The sequence below is a fragment of the Pinus tabuliformis genome, chromosome 8 (genome assembly GCF_031772625.1).
Source record: "Pinus tabuliformis cultivar Carrire ecotype Pingquan chromosome 8, CPIR1, whole genome shotgun sequence".
NCBI lineage: Eukaryota > Viridiplantae > Streptophyta > Pinopsida > Pinales > Pinaceae > Pinus > Pinus tabuliformis.
Genome location: NC_142294.1, coordinates 1,247,060,369 through 1,247,082,851, shown reverse-complemented (window position 1 = coordinate 1,247,082,851; position 22,483 = coordinate 1,247,060,369). Strand labels below are relative to the sequence as shown.

Genomic DNA, 22,483 nt, shown 5'->3' with positions numbered 1-22,483 from the left:
CAATCTCCTAAGTAAAAGGGTTTTACTTAGGGTTTTATGAAATGAAATGGAGTGATTTGGGGATATTGAGTAGATCTCAAAACCTTGGGGGAGATTAGTGAGTGATTTAGGGAGAAGTGTGAAGGGAAGTTAGTCATGCCTCACTTGATTTGTAACAAAACAGTTGCCATGATACTTATGATAACAATAAGGTGAACATCTTTGAGAGAAAAAATTAATCATAAGCATGCTTCTGCAACACCAAAACTACCTACCCAGCCTACAATTCCTAACATTTTTTCTTCTTTTTCTTTGGGTGCACTTGGACTGGTAAACCCTCAACAATCTTCTTTTCTCTGTATGATAAGCCTATCTAAGTCAACACTTGTAACTTCCAAGGGCTTAGATTTAACTCTTGAGCTCCTTTGCTTCTCTACCTAACTATTTATCTGCCAAGTTTAAACATTTTGGATAGATTTTATTCTTTATCTCTAAAACAGGAAATTGAAACATGAACTAGCCAATATTAGGCTGTTCGGCCATTCATCAACTGTGACAAAGAGTTTCACAAGTTGTACATGAAACTTTATTTACTGAACATGAAATGGTAGTGGCATTTGGACTTGCACACTTTCTTGGTCCTTTTTATTTGGGGTTCATTTCTTTCATTTTTTCTTTTTGACTGCTTATCTTTTCACCCTTTGATTTTTCTTTTAGGGTATACTCTCTTTTCATTTTTAAATTTTTTGATTTTTTTCAAAATATGGAAAACCTTTGCAGCAAGGAAAGGATGAACATATTAGGGTTTTTAACCAGTCAATCATGAAATATGACACCTATTGGTATAGGAGCATAACACAACGTATTTATGATCTTTTACAATAGAAAACCTTGACATTTCCATTTGACAATCATATTCTTTATGAGTTCCTATTGTTGATATTTTTCCATATAAATGTTTTTCTATTTTGTATTATTGTATACATTCTTTTATGACCATTAATAATTTTATATAATTTACATATTTACTTGAAAAAATAACTTTTTATTAATTTAACTACGAAACATAATCCTAACAATATCAAAAAAATTGAACCCCTCCACTAACATATCTTTATTCCAAGTAGATCACAAAGTAATAACTTTTGTATAATAAATAATGTCATCAATCCCTCCACTAACCTATGTTTATTCCAAATAGATCACTATGCTTCCAACAATATCAAAAAATTTGAACCCCTCCCCTAACATATCTTTATTCCAAGTAAATCACAAAGTAATAACTTTTGTATAACAAATAATGTCATCGATCCCTCCACTAACCTATATTTATTCCAAATAGATCACATAGTAATAACTTTTGTATTATAGATGTGACATTTATAAAATTTCGATATTTTGATTAATAAAATGACGATATCAGAACCATAAGGAATCCAACGTATTTATGATCTTTTACCGTAGAAAGTCTTGACATTTCCATTTGAGAATCCTATCCTTGATGAGTTCCTATTGCTAATCTTTTTTCATATAAATGTTTTTCTATTTTGTATTATTGTATACATTATTTTATGAACATTAATAATTTTATATAATTTACATATTTACTTGAAAGGATCCAATGTATTTATAATCTTTTACAATAGAAAATCTTGACATTTCCATTTGAGAATCCTATCTTTTATGAATTCCTATGGCTAAACTTTTTCATATAAATGTTTTTCTATTTCATATTATTGTATATATATTATTTTATGATCATTAATAGTTTTATATAATCTACATCTTTATTTGAAAGGATAAATTTTTATTAGTTTAACTACGAAGTATAATTTTAATAATATCAAGAGAATTGAACAAACTATCTCTCAATAGTAGAAGTGTTTTAGCTAACTCTCAGGGTTATGTTTTATATAATTTATATATCATCAAAAAGTTAAATTAATTTTATTTTTTTCACACAATTCATAAGAAGGAGGGAGAAGGGGAAGAGAAAAAGAGGAGAAACATATCGAAAGGAGGATGTTTTAACTTCTCTTCAAAATTTTCGAACTTTTTGCCATCTTTTGCTTTATTAATTTAGAATTTAAACCTAGATGTGAAAGATAACAACCATTCCACATAACCACTAGAAATAACCATAATTAACTTAAATCCTACTAAATACTTTTAATTTAGATAAATATTTTCAGATTAATCACATTATTAAAATTTAGTAAACATTTCTAATTTTTCATTATAAAACTACATTCTAATTTTAAAAATTATAAATTTATTATTAAATAATAATAATAAATGGTTATTCATCTTCATCACTTATATAACTATAAACCAATTTATTATTAAATAATAATAATAAATTGTTATTCATCTTCATTACTTATATAACTATAAACCTTACCTGCATTGAGTGACCAACTCATTATTATATCAAGAAAGAAAATTTAATAAATAAAATATCTATATCAAGTATGTTTTGAATAGATTATTTACATTAATATTTTTTAATTAAAATATTCTAAGAAATTAATATAAAATTAATTTCATCCCACCTAAATCAAGTATCAAAATGGTTAAATATAGTTTTACATTACGAAATGTAAACCTTTGTCCAATTTTTCTATTCCAAAAATTTTCCACTTTACATATTCAAAATTTCTAATTACATTCTTTAGAACTTATAAATCCACTTTATATTATAAATTCACTTCATATATTTTAAAAATATAATTTAAATATTTCTTTATTATCATATTAATTTTAAATATAAAGTTAAAAGTATTATAACTAATGTAATGATATAAATTATATTGTGGATAAAGATAAATAGGTATCAATGCATAATAGAACTTTCCAGTTGAGATGGGAGGAGAAAAAGAATATGGTGTGTGGTGTTAGAGTTTCTCTGCAATATGAAGTTTTTTTTATCATTGTCACTCTGGATTTTCTCGACCCTACAGCCCTTGGTACCCTTGCTTTAGGCAAATGTGTGGTTCTGTCAAACCCTTTGGTTGATCTTGGCTTGTCTTTTTGGGCCCCCCTCTGAATTGACTGAAGGCTCTGAGAGAAACCCTAAAAGAGTCTTATAGTGGTGGGACTTATGTTTTCTCTATCGACAAATCTTCCTGCGTCGGCTCAGTTTCTGAAGATGTTTCACAAATCACCCACGGGTCTTCTTCCGATGGCATATATCTGACACCGGACAAAATTTCATGGTGCTTTGTTTTTTCTTCACCTCCGGTTTTCTTTCCTTTCGCTGCAAGTTTATTTTCAGAAACTTGCCTATTTCCCATCAGCCCCTGTGCCTACTGGGTCTAAAACTTGCTTGCAGTTGGTTCTCCACTCCTCTCCGGCTCCATACGGTGTCTTCCTACAGACCCTGTATGCACTAATAATTTCTCCTCCAACGAGGCTTCACCATAAGGATTTTCAATTATGGCCAGAGCGTGTTTCAAATAATTTTTTTCCAGATATTCATAAAAAACATGAATGGAAAGACAAATATTTTTTGGGTTCGTGAAACAGTAACTGCCTCATCTTTTAGGATGTTGATTCAAGGAAGATGGTGACTGCCTGCAACTTTATAGTGCCCCCAATTTGCAGGGAAGATTTTGATAGATCCCTTGTTTTTAAGGGATCATAGTATAGTAAACAAAACATCAGTGATCTTGAATCTCAAGCTCTGCAAGGAAGTCTACTGCAGCAAAATGGAAATATTTGTCTCACATAGAACATAACCAAAATTTTCCCTATGGAAGGTCCATATAATATGTAACAAATGAAGCAAGATCCATCTTTGGAGTTAAAAAACCCACAAGTTTCTAATCTATTCACTACACTATAATCGAAGCCATCATTTGCAGATTTAACCGATTTTGGCCAAAACCTGAAACTCTCTCTATTAGTGGGTATTCACTTTTTGTGGACATCAAATTGTGATATTACTTATGCTCCAAAGGGTTTTTAGTTATTTTTTTTTACTCACAAAACGAATTGGATTTCGTCTTAAATGAAGGACACCATGGTTCTCAGGTAATGTCGGGTTATCAATTACTCCATGGATTCCTGGTTTGATGCAACATCCATGGTGGTCACTTCCATGTCAGTATAGAAAATACTACCAAACCTCAATTACTCCATGGATTCCTGGTTTGATGCAACATCCATGGTGGTCACTTCCATGTCAGTATAGAAAATACTACCAAACCTTCCCCTCCCCTTCTAGCACCATCAAGATCAATTACTCCATGGCTTCGCAACATCCATGGTGGTCACTTCCATGTCAATATGGATAATACTACCAAACCTTCCCCTCCCCTTCTAGCACCGTCAAGTTCTCAATGGCACTGGGAATAAACCTGGAAAAAAAATTAAAAAAGACATGAAGAGAACAGAAAAAGGAATTTTCCCATTTGCTAGGATCTATGTGGAGATAGATCTTAGCAAAGGATTACCACACCACATCATTTTGAAACATAAAAAAATTCAATGGACTCAGATTCTAGATTACAAGAACAAAGATTTCAGATGTCGCATGTGCTTTCAAACAATTCATCTTCATAACACTTTCCCTCGGGTAAAGAAAATCCCAAAAAAGAAAAAGTAGCCAATCATACCAAAAAGATGGCATTTTAATTACTATCCTCACTCGGAAAATGAGGAGGAGGAAAACCAAAAGGCATGACCTGAACAATCTGAGGATAAAATGGAAGGGGATGCTAGGGTTCAAGAATTTTGAGTCATTCTTCCCCTGATGGATTGGAAACTAGCAGCTTTCAGCATGTCAAGGAGGCACAAAATGAACTCATGTTTCAGAATTCATACAAAGAGTGTCCTCATCTAGATGAGGGACAGGAACTTGTTTTAGTTACGATTGATCCAAATCCTGAAGGATGGCAAAAGGTGCAACCAAGGAAACGAAAAAAAATCAGCATAAATTGTCATCCATAACATTTATTTTTCTTCTTTCTTTTTTCAGCATATGTTTGGCATGTTGTTTTTATTGTCATGATGTTCGTATTTCTGCTCTTTCATGTAATGTGATTTTTTGGTGTCTCCTACTACATGCACACAAATATGTTTCTATAAAGTGTAATTTTTATTTCAATTAATTAATAGAAATTGTTGGTGAAAAAAAGTATCCATACATAATAAATATCTAAACACTTATTTCATAATACATCTCACATTACTAACATTAAAAAAATCATAAAAAGTATTAGATTTGAGACCTTTGTGATCCATATTGTAGATAAATGTCTTTCAGAATAATCACATCATTAGGATTTGGTCGACGTTTCGAACCAACCAATGTGGAAATCATTAGGATTTGGTCGATGTTTCGAACCAACCAATGTGGTTCACATTGTCCTGAGGATGAACCACATTGGTTGGTTCGAAATGTTGACCAAATCCTAATAATGTGATTATTCCGAAAGACATTTATCTATCATAAAAATATTATTATTATTATTATTATAAGTTAAGCATATAGATACTTAAAAAGGCATGTAACAATATCCTTAACCATAGAGACTTGTCCCTACTTTACCATAGAGATTCTTAATATGTAAATAGGCTTTATTACAATACCATGGTTTATCAATACCACATACCCAAAAAATCATAATTATCTCAACATTTCTAATTAATCAATTTAATTAAAAAGACAAAAAGGGAATAACTACTTTGGAAATAAATTTCAATCTTTTATATGTGAATATTATTAAGAATATTCTAAAATATTTCATGGAAGTTAAATCACTACCATCCACTTAATAAATAGATATCTATCCATATAATTACAAATAAATATATAAAATAGATTAATCATAAACTTCAATTTAATAATAATTAAATAAAAACTAATTATATTATTTAAAAATTAAGAATTTTTTGTTGATATAATTAAATTTCACTTTTATGTTTTGTAGTTATTGCATTTTTTTGGGATGGAATAAATGAAATAGGTACAATGTTGAAAACCTAATTTAGTAGGGACATCAAGTGAAGCTTATTAATGTCTAGGAAATTGAACTTATCATTCACTACTTGTAATTCATAACACTTAATCAGGTGAGCTAGCTAACCATTTTATTATTTATTTTTAAATAAAAATCAAATGTTATGAGAAGGGGAAGGAGGTGAAGCCAAACTAGAAACCAAATTGGTTTATGAGACCACATGTTTATAGTACAATGAATATGCCTCATGAAGGTTTCATTGGAGGAGCAATACCATACCATGTGGATTCATGTTGGGGGATATATATTGAGGAAAAAATGACATAATATATTGTGGAATATATAAGGGGTAAAGGGTTTTATATTGGCAAGTATAAAAATCGGAGCTCAAAGTTAATGAAAAAATATAAAGGGGTATACAAAATGTTAATGAAAAATGGATATATACAATATCTAGTGAAATTAATGGGTTTTTTAAATTGGGAAGGTGTATTGGGTTTGTATTGGTAGGGAGTTAAATAATGTGATTTTTAAAAGTATTTTCCAATATGTAAAAATATAAAGAGCATACAAAACGTTAATAAAAAAATGAATATATATATAATATCTAGTGAAATTATGGGTTTTTCTATTGGGAAGGTGTATTGGGTTTGTATTGGTAGGGAGTTAAATAATATGATTTTTAGAGGTATTTTCCAATATGTAGTGGAATTAAAGGTATTGTTTAATATGCCATCAATGCACTTGATATGTTGAAGGTCCATTGAATGAGATATGACTACACACAATGATTTGATTATTAAAGTCTTTAAAAGGGTTTATATACTCTACCCTATTTAGACTTGAAAAATGTCACACCAAACCACACACAAAATTAAAATATAAAACCTCTTTGTAAAACCAAAAAATGCATACTTAATAAAGATTTTATTATTAAAATTTATAAATGTGTATATATTTTACCTTTTAAATTTGAATATATAACTTTTTATAATAAAAAAATTATTAAATCCATTCAAACTTTGAAAAATAAAAATAATTAATATTAACGGTGAAGAAGAATAACTATTATGTATTTCAAATAAACATTTATATTTAATTGAGAAATCTATAAATATTGATATAACTAACCACATTTAAAAAAATTGAGGCATTGAAAATAAGAAAAATAAGAAAAACTTATATTTGTAATTTTTATATTCGTTATTTCTAAAACAAAATCATGCTAACAGGTACATTTCAGAAATACAGTGCCATAAAGTTCTCACCAAAACCCCTATTCAACTACAGTTTCTACAGCGTCGCATTCTGGTTGTACACCAACCAGACGTTGTACCAGGGCTGTATTGGTTATATCTCCCACCTGAGACACACAAATGTCGACAGCGAACTCCTTTAATGCGCGTTTGCCATACCTAATGTGATGGTGAACTACCGTTGAAAGATTTTCGTGTGCGGTGGTTGTCATTTTTATAGTATGGAATGCCCTTTTTAATCACACGTCAAACGATGACTCTGGTAAGTAGTTCTTCCGTCCCACTCTCCACCTACCAAAAAATTACACGCATAAGTCTTCCCCGTGTAGTTTAAATAGATGTGGTAAGATTTTGAAATTTAGTTTACAGTGGTCGAGTTTCAAGATTTTAGTTGTTTTAAGGCGTTGTTTATGGATATCACAAATTCACTTTCTTGAGAGAATCCCATAAAAACAAATTAAAACTCATAAAAACAAATTAAAAAAATCAGAATGTTAGATAGTTTAATCGTTTTTTCATGGTAGAAATAGATTCGGTGCCATTAAGAACCCCTGGAGCACCTGAAATCCTGAAGTTTGACCGCTGTAATTTAGATTTTCAAAAAAAAATGTCAGATTTTGTCATAATATTGCCAAAGTTTCTATTATTTTCAGAGCTAATTTGTGGGTTTTTTACACTACCTTTTTTTATTGTACTGAATCTATTTCCACCGTCAAAAACAATATTCAAGCAGTCTTACTGTCATTTTTTTAAATGACCAAATATTAATATTTTTTGGGAGAAATTGACACCTCTATAAACAATGCCGAAATCTATTGCACAACTCAACCTAGTGAACCTATAAACCATTTTGACAAGGCAATGTACACAATCTAGATTGTAATGAGTATAAATAGATTTAATATTTTGAAAAGACAACCTAGTCCACCTATAAACCATTTTGGCAAGGCAATGTACACAATCTTGATTGTAATAAGTATAAATAGATTTAATATTTATTAATTTCAAATAAATATAACCAGTTAATTAGGCTAAGGCCAAAATTAATAAATGTGTTTAGTGTATTGTGCAAATGCACATGGTTGTTCATGTTCTCATCATTCTGGCCAAATGAGCAAGCGACCTCTCCAATATGATGGCATCCATCAAAAGTTTTAACAGAAGCAAATGTTTCAATAGATCAACCGTGTTGCAAATCTAGAATTTGTTGTGGAAACATTGAGTCAAATTTGACCACCTCTCTGTCAGTGGTTGGAATAGACAGTCGCCTCTGACAATTATCATGAGATAAGAACAGTAGAGCAAATATTAGCAAGAAGTATAAATGAGCTTTAAATAAGAATCGACTCCTTACGGCCCATGAGAAATCCATACCCTCTCTGCGCTTGTAAGAGGCTCCCTTGTAAAACACTTGTATCCATATGAAGGTCGCCTCCAGTGTTCAAAAAATTGAACACATCACAGCCCTTCTGAAGCCCCCTCTAGCACATTAGAGAAGTGTTCAGCGAAATTTACTAGTCAAAAGAAATTTAAATTTTGATTTTTACAAGTTTATATATATGATACTGATGTAACACTCTAAAGTCTGCAAGAGGTTCTTTGACTGATGTAACACTCTAAAGTCTGCAGGAGGTTCTGCCAACACTCCAGAAAGTGCAATGGGACGTAATGGAGGTTGTTCATCCATTCCCATGTCATTAGTCATAATGGCAGCACTGATAGAGTTAGCAGTCATGATATGAGGTTTATGTTTGCACTAGTTGATAACAAAGGTTTATTTTCGCATTCATTGATAGCATAGGAGAAGTAGCTATGTATTGGTGTCCATGAATAGGGCATATTTTGAAGGTATCGAATATTTAGAAGAAACAAATGACAAAAGACAGAATTAACAATCACTGAGAATTATTCTGAGCATGTGAATCTTGCCTGCATTGATTTTTCGAATCCCAACCTTACGGCCAGTGCAGCACAAGTTCGCAAGGTATTTTTAACTCTTAGTTTTAATTTTCAACTTTCATTTCCCTGGCCTTTCATTCAGTTCATTGATTTAGGCAGAACTGATTAAAATTATTATATATGGAATGGTTGATTGATCTTTATATAGTCATGTGTAGACTCTGGATTTTTTTTATATCATTCATCATGTCATCGATGAAGATTTTTTGGACTAAGTCTTTGAGCAAAATCAAAGGCTTTTTTCCCTTCCTGAGGAGGAAACGATGAAATTACTACGGAATGAGAACCATCAAGGTTGCACTCCTTATCAAGCAGAATATCTTAATCTTTCCATTTAACCTGAATGTTTGATGTGGATTTGTGTCTCCTTATATTTACTTTTTCTTGTAATTACATCTTGCTCTCCTCAACTCTGAAAAATCAATCCATTGAAGTATTTCACTTCATATTTTTTCATATTTTCGTTTTTCCAGGGGATTGGAAGGGGAGTTATGAAGCTTCTGAAGTGTCGATAAAGGCAAGCGATTTCACGGTCCCAATCAATAGCCTTAAACAGGTATGCAGTTCAACATTTGAAACGATATTTTTCATATTTGTCCAGCGCTTAAAAATGGATTAAAGTGACAATATTGACATTTTTACATCATAACCACATACTACATTTTATGTGGTATCTCCATTTTCCTTAACTTGTAAAATTTTATTCTTTATTGTCAACCCACTATTATTACAAGATTGTTCAATTATGAGATTACCCCATTAAATGGTGATAACTATGCTTACTGATTCACAAACCCTTCTTTTCATCTTGTAAATAACTACTACCATCTACTACATCTTCGAGGATGTCCGCTATGAAAACATCTTCCATCCTACCTTTATGAGGACATATTCATCACATTACTTTGATGTTGCACAAAGATATCTTGACATAGTATAATAAGGCCGATAGGGTTCCTTAAATTTTCCATGAAGACATCATTACTTTGAAACTCTAATGTTCGACCTCGGAATCTTGAGATAACATAATAAGATCGATAGGGTTCTTTATTTAGGGTTTATTTTTAGAAAACATCGGTATATGGAGAGAGTAATCTGTTTATCAATTTGAATTCTTATTTTATAGTAATAAATTAATACATTCTCATTTTATAGTAATGAATGAATATTTTTTCATTTTATAGTAATAAATGAAATAATATTGATGATTTTACATCATAACCACATTTTTTGTTGTATCTTCGTTTTCTTTCCTAATTTGCAAAATTTTCTTTCTTTCTTGTCAACCAACCATTCAAACAAGATTGTTCAATTTTGACAACCATCCAGACAAGATTGTTCAATTATGAAATTACCCATTAGATGGTGGCAACTACGCTTAGTGATTCTAACATTTTTTATATTCTTGTAAATAACTACTACCATCTCTTTTCTATTTTTAGATTATTATGTGACTCACAATCATAGTGCTTACAAAATCCTAGCATTGTTGCCATTTGAACTTACTGTAATCAAGCTTACTATTAAGCCTAGCATTTGTAAAATCAAACATCATTTAGAACCCCGTATTTCTTCTCTTATCTTAAAAATCCTTTTTCTTTATTAACTCTCTAGCTTTTAAAAGCATAGAAATTAATGCAATAAAAAAAAATGAGAAATAATAAGTGTGCTTCCCGTAAAATTATGTAGAGTTTTGAACCAAGGAGAAGTGTTAAAATGAAAATCCAGGGCTCTATTAATAACCACACAACTAAAGATTGGTCTACCCACAGGGCTACAACTTAATTTTCTTTTTCTGGTTGGTCTTCCCAAAAGATATAGAATGCCAATAGCTATCCATACAACTAGTATTGTGTCTCCCGCTTCATTCTCTTCATTCGGCATCTAGGAAATAAGTTGTGTGTGTGGGTGTCCATGTAGCTACTGCTATGAAGGGTTTTTAAGGAGATGTTGAAATCATAGAAAAATCAAACGACATTGTTAATGAAAAAAACCATATTATTAGAAAAAAAACATCATCGAAAAGAAACCGCATTATTAGAAAAAGATATCAACCAAAATTGAATTCATTGTAAAGACCAAATTTGAAAACCATTCTTAAACAACAAAAAAAATTACCAAGCCATACAACAACAACACTGCAGATGTGTATTACATATTACAATATTTCCCTATTAGATATGGAAAATTTTCCTTTTAATTACATAAATTTTTGAGTCTATAAAGGTTGAAGTTTTTATAGAGATGAAAGTCTATCGATAGTGTTCTTTGATTGAGCAAATTTAAGAGAAGGTATATATTTATTTTTTTGGTTTGCTTTAAATTGTTTCAAGCTGAACAAAACATATAGTATAAATTAGAAACAAATGAAAACTAAAAAAACTTTTTCCATTGTGAAAATAGATTTATATTTTCAATGATGTAAATTCAAATTCTTTTGAAGATTATCTAATGAATAGAAGAAACATATGTTTACCTTTTTTTAATAGAATTTGAGAAAAATGTTTGCCTATTTACTAAATTCTATTGAGATTTTATAGTGTTTTAATGTAGCCGCGTTTTAAATTTTAAAGATTTAGAAGGACACCATTTCATTTTGGCATTTTTTTATTATAAATAGTTTATTTAATATACACTTGTTAATAGAAGTACAATTTTTTTTATAACTTTTCATCTTTGAAGAGTTAGATAAATATATGCATTTCCAAATAAAATTAAGACGAGCACTTCAAATTTGATGACTGGTCACCTCTTAACATTGACATGACATAAACGTTGTTACACTAGATATAAGGGAAGTACAAATGGAGTATAAGATAAGTACAAATGGAGTGGTTTTTAGTGTGATTTTTTGGATTTTTCGGTGCTGGAATTTGGTGGAAAGTTTTCAAGTAAAATCTTGATTTGTGTTATTTAAATTGGTTTTTTGATTGTATATATGGATTCAACACCCTGAAAAACCCCAAAGGCACTTCGATTGTGGAGAGGTTACCCATCAAGCTTGTGATTTCAATAAATTCCTACAGGATTTTAGAAAAATTAGAATGGAAAAATCCACCAGAAAAACTTCCAAAAGGTCCATTAAAGACAACTCGAGTACAAATTACCTTTAAACAAGAGTCAAGTGATGGCATGTCACTATTTATTTGCATACATGAATTATGTGTATCTAATTTATTTGGTTGAAATGATAGCACTGGTCTAACTAGATTGTTTTTTTGCCCTGAAAAGCATGGAAATTTTGGCAATATTTTGATAAAATCTAGTAGAGATTTTATCGAGGTTAAAGTTGTCAAACTTCAAGATTTTGAGTGCCCCAAATTTTTTGATAGTACTGAATCGATTTCTACCATCAAAAACATGATTCAAACACTTCTATTGCAATATTTATTGAAAAAAATTGCCGGATTCCGACCACTTTTGGCCTTCCTCGCAAATCCTCCACCTCAGTAAACAATGCAAAAATGATATGTGTAAACTTACTTTATTGAAAATTTATATATTTAAAATTTCAATTATATTTTTTATTTTGAAAATATCTATAGCTTTAAAACAACTTTTAAACTCTTTTACAAAGAATTGGCGCAAATGATTAAATTTTTAATATTATAATATAACATTATTGTGAAATGATATTTTAAGGTCCACGAGACTAAAAATAGTCTATGAGACCATTGGTTCTCTGTTTTTTGCTTTTTGCAATTCAATCATTTTCCAATTCAAATTGATGATGAGTTGGTGGAACCTTCCAACAATCCCCTCACTAAAAAGGCAATGCCAAGAAACTGATGTCAACATGTTCAATGCCAAGAAACTGATGCTAACATGTTCTCATAAATTTTTCTAATGCCTTTGAATGCATCACATTCCAAAATGAAATGTTTTTCCGATTACACAGCCCCAAACATGCAAAATGTACACACTTGTTCTTCCCAAGCTTCTTTAGGCATTTTACACCATCCTGTTTCACGCCGAAGTTGATGCAAGTTGGTCCTTAATTGAGTAATAAGAACCTTTTCCCTCCACGAAATGCTAGCTCCAATGAACTATTTTTGTTGTAGATCATACATAGGGTTGAATTCCTCAATGTAGTCCTTCTTCTTTCTACCCAACTCTTTTCCCCATAACTTTTTATGAAACTTCTCCATAACAAAATCCTTTAGCTCATTGTTATTTGTGGGACAAGCATTGAGGTAGATATTCCATTTTTGCATCCATTTGTAGTTTTGTTTTATCCATGTTTTCTTTCTTTCACTCATTCCTTCATTGAAGATAACATTAGGTCATCTACATACTCTCATTTTCTCAATTATTTTTAGATATCTTAAGAGTCACACCATAGCGATTGTTTCAATGGGAGTTGCTCTTGTTTCACTCAACATTATCAACTTGAGATGGGGGTGTTGCGAGCCCACAATTCACACCCATATAGCATCACTGGAGTCCAAAAAGCACTTTAATCATTTACCAATCTCATAACTTTGTCTCTCTACATCTATTTTAAAGAGCATATAATGCTTTCCACCCTCCTAAAATTCTCTTCTTTTTGTAGTCCTCCAAATTGAGTTTGTTGTTGAAATCAATCTCAAGGTACTTGTACTCATTTACTTCTTCAAAAATTTTGTCTTCAAAGAAGAATGTATGTTGGCTCTGCTTCCTCTTATTAGAGAAAATAATTATTTTGGTCTTGGTATTGACTTGCATCCCTATTGCTCTACAAAAATTCTCTAGGGCATATAAGTGCATTTGGAATCCATGGGCTGATTTAAAATTCAATACAATATCATCGGCATATAAAAGAAGCTTTATCACAAATTCCCCTCACTGAACACCATCTCCACCTTGCAATTTTAGCCACTCTTCCAATTTATCAATATATAAACCAAAAAAATAAGAAATAAAAGTCAACCTTACTTGACTCCAATATCACTTCTAAAACTTTCTATTTCTCAATAATTGACCATTATTTTTAACTTACCAAGTGCGATATAAACTTCACCAAACTTCTTCATAAATTAAGCCAAGCTAAGAGAGCCACCTATCAATTTATATCCTCAACCTTCAATGAAGATATCATGCACCAAACATCACCTTTTTAATTTTATATTTTAATTTATTTATTCTTAGTTAAGAGGTTATCACTGAAATTTGAAGTGCGTTAGTCTATTCCTAGTCAAGTAGTTAAAGTGACCTTGTTAGATGATAAAAGAATTATATAAATATTTAAAATTATTTATTAAAAGTTTATAACTGAAATTTTGAAATATATTAGGTTATATAATAAAAAAATTATATAAATATTTAAAATTATTTATTAAAAGTTTATAAGCCAAAAATTTGAAATATATTAGGTCATTTATATTAAATTAATAAAATTAAAACCAGTTGTTATAATAATTAAAAAATATTATATATTAAGTTAATAAAATTAAAGAGAGTTGTTATAATAATTAAAAATTTATTAAATATATAAGTTTAGTATTTTTAAGAAATTGAAAATTAGGTGGGTTTTGTATTTACATGATATGGGTGGGTTCTCACTATTATCATTATATTTATTAGTTGGAGATTGGGTAACTGGGATATCTATTAGGTTTATAATCTATGACTATTATACAACGAATGCTTTGTTAATGCAAGTATTAATCAAATGTTCGAGCCTAGTGGAAATTAAATATTTAATATTGTTAATTAAATTTAATTTAGATATTTAGAGAGAAAAGTTGTTATCCATTTTATGTATTGAATTTAGTTTAAATATTTAAAAGAAGAAGTTGTTATTCATTTTATCCAATTTGAAATTTTATTCATATTCATTGTTATAAGTATTTTTATTTTTATTTTTTTTTTAAATAGAAATAATTGATATTTTCAATATTTTTGAGTTTTTATTCAAATTTATGGTTATTGATTTTTTTATATTAATTTTGATATTTTTCTTGAAATTTATAATAATTAGGCCGATAGGCCTTCCTTTGAAAGGGACTTTCGTCGTCCTTTTGTTTCTCAGGCTGACACCTGGCGTCGGGCATAGAGCGGGCAATTTGTGGGCATTTTCTGTTTATTCTCAGCAATTTCGGAGAACACTCCTCAAGCACAGCGCCTTCTTCAACCTGTGCCTGACTCCGGATTCGTAGGGGCGGGCATTAAATCTGCGCGGGAGAAGCTGCAGGGTAAGCCTGTAACGTAGATGGGCAGTTGGCATTCTTATTTGAGCGTTTTGCCATCATAATTGCAGTTGCTATTGTGTGGGCATATGCCCATATTCTCACTGTAGGTGGAGCATACAAGCATACCCCTCAAAAGACCCAAGCCCATTGCTGAACAGACCATTCTAGACTAGTTAGTGGTGCCAAATGGTATGCATTCTTACAAGAAGCATGCATACTAATTGTCATGTCATTTCATACAGTACGTTCTCATGCAAAGCCTCAGCATGGTCTTTATTATTCTGCAGGATAAGTGTTCCATATCCATTTCAATGGGGAGGACCTGTTTTTGATGGAGGACAGTCTTTTGCAATGATGGTGGCAGCATTTGTGTCTCTTGTTGAAGTCTGCCTGCTTGCCATATATCAGATATTCTTTCTTCTCCTTTATTTTCTTTATCCCGTTGACATTTCTGATAGTTATCTATGGGTTTCTATTTAAAAACAAAATTGGGTATTGACTACTATTTTTTTTCTTTCATAAATTTGCAGTCTACTGGTACATTCTATGTTGTTTCAAGGTTTGCAAGTGCCACACCTCCCCCTTCATCTATCATCAGCTGTGGTATAGGCTGGCAGGTAAGGAAATGGATTCGTTGCTTTCACCCTTATGGCTTCAGGTAATTGGAAGATTGTATCATTGTCGTTGATGGAATGTAATGGTCCTCTCTACAGGGAATTGGAATTTTATTGGATGGGATGTTTGGAACTGGAAATGGGTCCACAGTATCAGTGTAAGAACCAGGCAACTTGACCCATTTCTGGAAACTTTTAGCTGCAACTTGACCCATTTCTGGCAATACTAGCTCTGAAATGTATCAGTGTAAGAACCAGGCAACTTGACCCATTTCTTGCAACTTTAGCTGCAACTTGACCCATTTCTGGCAATACTAGCTCTGAAATTTGTCTTATCTTGGGAATTTGCAGTGAGAATGCTCGTCTTTTGGGGTTGACATGAGTTGGGAGTCGAAGGGTGCTCCAAATATCAGCAAGATTTATGATATTCTTCTCTGTTCTTGGTGATAATCAATTCAAGTTGGTATATTGTTCTCAATTTGGGGTTTATTCCCTAGTCTAGGATTTGGCATTGCTAATTTCGTGTTAATGTGTTCCAGGCAAATTTGGAGCAATCTTTGCTTCTATACCAGGACCCATTGTTGCTGCCGTGTACTATCTCCTCTTTGGTTATGTTGGTATTTATACAGTGTACACAAATCCTATGTGCTGAGCAGCAAAGTCAGTCAACTAGTAGTATCTTAGCTGTTGCCATAATGTATAATGGATGTATGCATAAAACCTTAAGGTTAACTCATATTGGCAGACACTTAGTTGTACAATGCAATTTCAACATATTAGGGTACAACAACAATTCATTGGGTACCTATATTGGCAGACAGTTTGTACGATGCAGCTTTAAAATTGTAGGGTAGAACAACAATTCTTTGGGTTTTGCGTCGTGTCTGAAATTTTTTGTATTCTTGATGAGCAGCTGGTGAGGGTCTCAGTTTCCTTCAATTTTGTAATCTAAATAGTTTCAGGACGAATTTCATCTTGGGCTTCTCTCTGCTTTTGGGATTATCGTTACCACAATACTTCAATGAATTTACAGTTTCTTCTGGTCATGGTCCAGTCCACACTCATGGATGATGGGTAGGGTTCTTACAACTTCTTTTAGGGACTACATTGAAATTTTTTGGCTAGCAGTTCGTTGTGGCAACATTCCCTTCAATCTTCAAATTTTCAATGTTTTTAACTTTAAACATTTTTTAATGGATTTTTTAATAGTTCAATGACATTATCAATGTGATTTTCTCATCACCACCTTTAGTTACTAGCAGCGTAGCATTGTTTTTGGATAACACTCTACATATGAGGGAGAGCTCAACAAGGAAAGACAGAGGCCATCATTGGTGGGATCAGTTCCGTTCATTCAAAACTGATACTAGAAGTGAAGAGTTTTATGCTCTCCCTTTCAACCTGACCAAGTTTTTCCCATCTGTCTGAGGATGAAACTTTATTTTAGAGGTGGGGTCTCTGTTTTATCAATAGCCTTGGTGCATTTGGAGAATAATTAGAGTGTCTTCAATTCAGAAAGAGACAACTTCACAGTGTGAAATCTAAGATGTCTATATTTTATATCTATCACTTTGATAGGGAACTGCTTTCACGAATTATCTCAAATGGACGCCTCTGTGCCCTGGTCAATCATTTTCAGAGCACTTCAAGATCACCGCTCTTGGTGAGCAGCAAAAGGAGAATAATGAAAAGGAAAAGTACATTTCAGACTCTCAGAGTGGTCAATATGCTATCTTGACTCCAATTCAAAAGAGGCATGTTGTGCATAGAGTAGTTTATTTTTGTAAGTACTTTTGAAGATGCAACAAAATGTTTTTGTTGTTGGTGCTTCAAATTGAGCCAATGAGCATTTATCTGGAACTCGAGAGTCATATAGAGTCATTTTATAGTAATGATATCTTAAGCCCCTTGCAAAGGCATTAGTAGGAACTAGCAGTACAATTTCTTTCTGATATTCTCCACGCATAATGCGAGAATTATTAGTTATTCATAGCACATTTTAAAATATAATTTTTTTGGTAAACGTTGTTTGCCTTTGAAATAAAGACTTCAGCTCCTATTGACAGGGCACTTTAGGCTTACCATTAACTTTAGCTTCATGATTTTCTTCCAAAATGAGTGCATGGAAATTATTGCAGCAAAAATGAAATGACATTGGAAAAGTAACAAAAAATATAGTACAGCTTTTCAGATGGCATTCCATGCAATGTATCACAGATTGCTTTTGGGAATTGTCATCTATTCTTTTGTACTTTTTATTATGTTCTACATATTGGGGATTTTTTCCTTATGCATTTTATGCATCATGATCAGATATGCTTATTATTGTTAGTTTCATCCTAGGTATATACTTTTCAGCTTTTCATGACAGAATCATTTGTAGTTCTCCTGGGGTAGGTAGCATTCACACATGTTGCCACCAATATAACAGGGGCCACTAGAGTTGCAAGATCATCCCCATGTTGTAAACTCTATCTGATAACATAACAACAAAGGGAAATTCTGAACATCCATTGCATCTACCTTGTTTTTTAAGAAAATTCTGAGCATTCTTGGATTGAATGTTTGCTTTGGAGATTTTACATGTTGGTGGAAGAGAGTAAAAGGAAGGTCATCTTCTCTCTCTGTATTGTTATCTCTAGGCCATCATATGTAGTAGTATTAGAACCTGAAAATGTTAGATCCTTGTGTACCTTCAATTGATGCAATGATGCTTCACCCATATTGGTCGATTCCAAAAAAAAAGGGTTCAATAGTTAGTATATCATCTGAATAGATACCCTCCACGTGTGGGTGCCTTGAACCAATAACATGGAGATGTGTGCAAGGGAACCTATTCAAATGGAGATACATCAATAGGTGGATCACTCCAATGAAACAAATTCCATAATAAGTTGACTGGTTCACTTCTTAAGGAAGATGCTTGTTCTTTTAAATATACGCTGGAAAAGGTCAGTGCCTTGGTTTACTGGTATGCTTATTATGATCTATTACGCATCTGCTATATTGCTATTCCATATTCAATAGAGTTGCAAACAGATGAGATATTTTGAAGCTTTAATGTCTGTCTTACATGATTTCATCGTGTGTTTATACAGCTGGTTATTTCATTTCACAAAGATGAGATATGAGCTGCCTCATTGCTTCATCCATCTAAAGTTGGATTTCTCAGGAAAGACGTTGAACTTCCTTCAGGCATATCGTCATTTGTGTGTAGGAGAGTTTATGACACTACAAATAGGTGTTTATGGTGGTTAACTGATCAAGACTACACTGATGTAAGTTTTCCCACACCATACCTGGTTAAATGATGGAAATTTGTTTAGATTTTCATTTTTTATATTTGTATATATAAATATCATGCTGGGTATGCTAAATACATGTTTGAAGGGGCGTTTATTCTGGAGGAGTATTGTTGTCCTCAATGACTTGAGAATCAGCCTACGAGCAGCCTCTGATGGTCAAAGTTCAAATTTATCTATGATGCAGTGCAAGTATAGAACACGTCCAAAGTTATTTGAGTCTTTGGACTCAAGTATCGAGGTTTGACAAAAGATTTTCAATTAGCATCATATCTATTGATGCCAGGTCGTTGGTCCCTAAAGAAATCAGATACCGGATGTTCGGATGTTGTAAAAGTTTTGCTTTACAAGTGAAACATATCTGGCAGATACTGGATAGTCCTTTTAGTTGATTTTTTCTTTTCCCTCCAACTTGCATTTCAGAACATCTTTTTCCCACTTTTTCCATTTGATATAATTGCTATTTGGAGCTAATTTCCAATTTTAAAGCAGTCCAGAATTACTCTACATTGATGAACAAAGTTAGATTGAAGGTTTAAAATTTAAATGGATTTGTGATGCCAAGGTCCCATTCTTGTTGAATTCTCCGGAAGGGGAGTGTCTTTTGTTTTATTGATTGGAATCCTGTCCAGGCTGACTTTTTAGATTAAATTTATTTGACAGTGACATGGATTTAAATAAATAGATATAATGGGAGGTGCAACTTTTGTGAATGATTTCTTCCTCAGCACTATTTTGTAGGATGGCTTCTTTATGTAAAAGTTTTCGTCTGATTAGCTAGTAATCAGTTATATAATTTCAATAATAGCAGTTTGCAGAAAAAATTCATCATGGATAGCAGGTTAAACAGTAAACAGCTTAGTTACCTGATATAACCAAACAACATTTGCAGCTATCAAATAAAACCTAGTTGCCTTAGTTCTTTAACTAAAGTTATTTATCTGAAATTTTCCTTGAAGTGTTTGACGAAATTTTTGAGTTGTTTGTTGAAGGTGTTTCCAGACTTTGCATTCAAACTGTTTATAGAAAGGTGCCAAAGAGAAATTTTAAATTTTTTGGAAAAGTTTGTATGTAACTTTTGTTGGGTATATTATAGTGGTATTAGAGCATAACTCTGGCCAGATGTGGGTGATATCAAGGAGAAGAATTTGAGGGTCAGAATGGAAGTTTAAAGATAAAAAGCTTCCCAGTCAAAAATTTGAAGATTACAACCAAGATTTCACAAACATGTTAGAACAATTGGAAACATGGTTGTCATTAAAGATGGCAAAGAAAGGGGAAAGCAATTACAAATCTGAAGACGAAGATATAAGCATAAATGAATATTCATTACATTTAGTTGAAGATACAGTTGAAGCCTTGTGAAATACATCTGAAGCGAGCCAAAGGGTAAGTGTTAATCCAAATGGTGGTAGGAAAAAGGTATTAATTCATGTTGCAAATAAAGAGGTTTCCAAACCAGGCTTAGAAGAAATATATGGACCATTTTCATTTGAATTCTTAGTTGGAAAGACCCTGAAAAGTTTGTCCCATGAAAAGGTTCAGTTACCCACTAAGTCTCGCAGTGTCATGATTGAAGGTATTGTTCATGTCAAAGGCTCAGCAAAATATGGACACAAATCTTGTGAAGACAATCTGAAGCATCTTGATGGCATCATTCTCATTTGCAGGGGATAAGATCCCACTCAAGATGTATTCAATATAAGTAAATTTCGACATCAAAATATGGATCAGTTTACTGGAGTCTTTGTAAGGCCACTGGAAGTTTGCAATGATGTTACAAGGAACATGCTCCAAGAAGAAATTGAATTCCTAGTGGATGGTACAGCTGAAGACAACAAGGAACATTCTCTAATGAAACTAAGCTTCCACACTCCAAACTCCAATACCATGTTTGCTGAGGACATTGCTATCCTTACACCTGGGATTGTTGCTAAAAGGAGGAGAGGTAATTCTGTTATTTGTATCTTGCCTCAACCATTTAATGAATTCACTATGGTTCTTGCAATGTGTGGTAATGTGGAGATTCAACTAAATAAAAATGTAACAGTAGCACATCAAGAAGGATTGTAGACGAAAAATTCCCTTCAGAAAAAAGGTAATAAAGAATATTATCAAATATCATCTGCAGCTGGAATTTAGTCCCCCAATCCATCGTATTATGTTGCACATGAGATATACATTTCTCGATTCAGTTCAGGAATCTCGGGGAAGATGTCAGGAAGGAAAAGTGAGTGGATTGATGCTCTCGTGAACCATGCTAGAGACTAGCCAATTGCTCTTTGTTCCATGGAAAACAAGGTTCAGGAGCATGTGAGAGGACTGTTAGAACATCATATAAAAGAAGCTTTCCTTCCATTCTACTCCACACAATGGATCATTGCCAAAGAACCAGAGCAGGGGAAGCAATGGTTAAATGACAATCCTTATCTGATAAAGTTTGAAATGAAAAATTCCTTCAATTAATTAGGACCTGGAACATGCAAAGGAAGAAATTTTTAGGCATGGAGTACGTGGCCTAGTGAATGATCCATACAATGAGTTAGATCACCAACATCCTTCTAAACAAATGTAAATCAAGCATGTCAGAGAGATGCTTACAAAGGTGAGGTGCCTTGCCTAATACCATGATTACCATGTCTGGTTTGTTGCTCACCAAAAACAGTTACAAGATTGGCATGGTGATGCTCCCAGTCTCCACGATATTAATGGCAATTCACATTTTATCAATACGCGTACCAAAGGAATTATGGTTCATGGAACTCGGGATCCTGTGGCTGGCTCGTTTGACGTAGTGCAAATGCTCGGAAGGGAAGTCCTAACAGGGTGGATGACTAATAATAAGCCAACATAATTACCTTTCATATCAAAGGGCTTGAATTCAAATAGCCACATTTACTCTGACCAACATCAATTGAAGGCACCACATTTTCAATTTTCCAAAAGAAGTTATCAATCATATTCAGTTATTGAAAAATATTGTGATCTTGAGGCTATGGTATTACGTGGGAAAGTGGAGATAACTGAGTCAGACTTTGAATTTTGCTTTCTACATGTTTCTTGCATGCTTTGAGCAGAAAGGCCATATAGGGAGCTTCCAAACACTTCAACATGAAACCTTAGTTACTTGTAGTCCTCAACTTTTGACTATTGTTGTGTCTCTTCAATGGCAAGATCCTGTAAATATATTGCTTGCACATCATAGGAAAACTACCTTAGTTTCAATTGATGGCACAATCA

The 22,483-nt window shown here is 32.4% G+C and overlaps 1 pseudogene; it reads left to right on the top strand.

Annotated features, from left to right (window-relative positions):
- The window catches only part of LOC149239903 (nucleobase-ascorbate transporter 6-like), a 35,429-nt pseudogene extending 17,564 nt beyond the window's left edge, over positions 1–17,865 (top strand).
- The last annotated feature ends 4,618 nt before the right edge of the window (positions 17,866–22,483 follow it).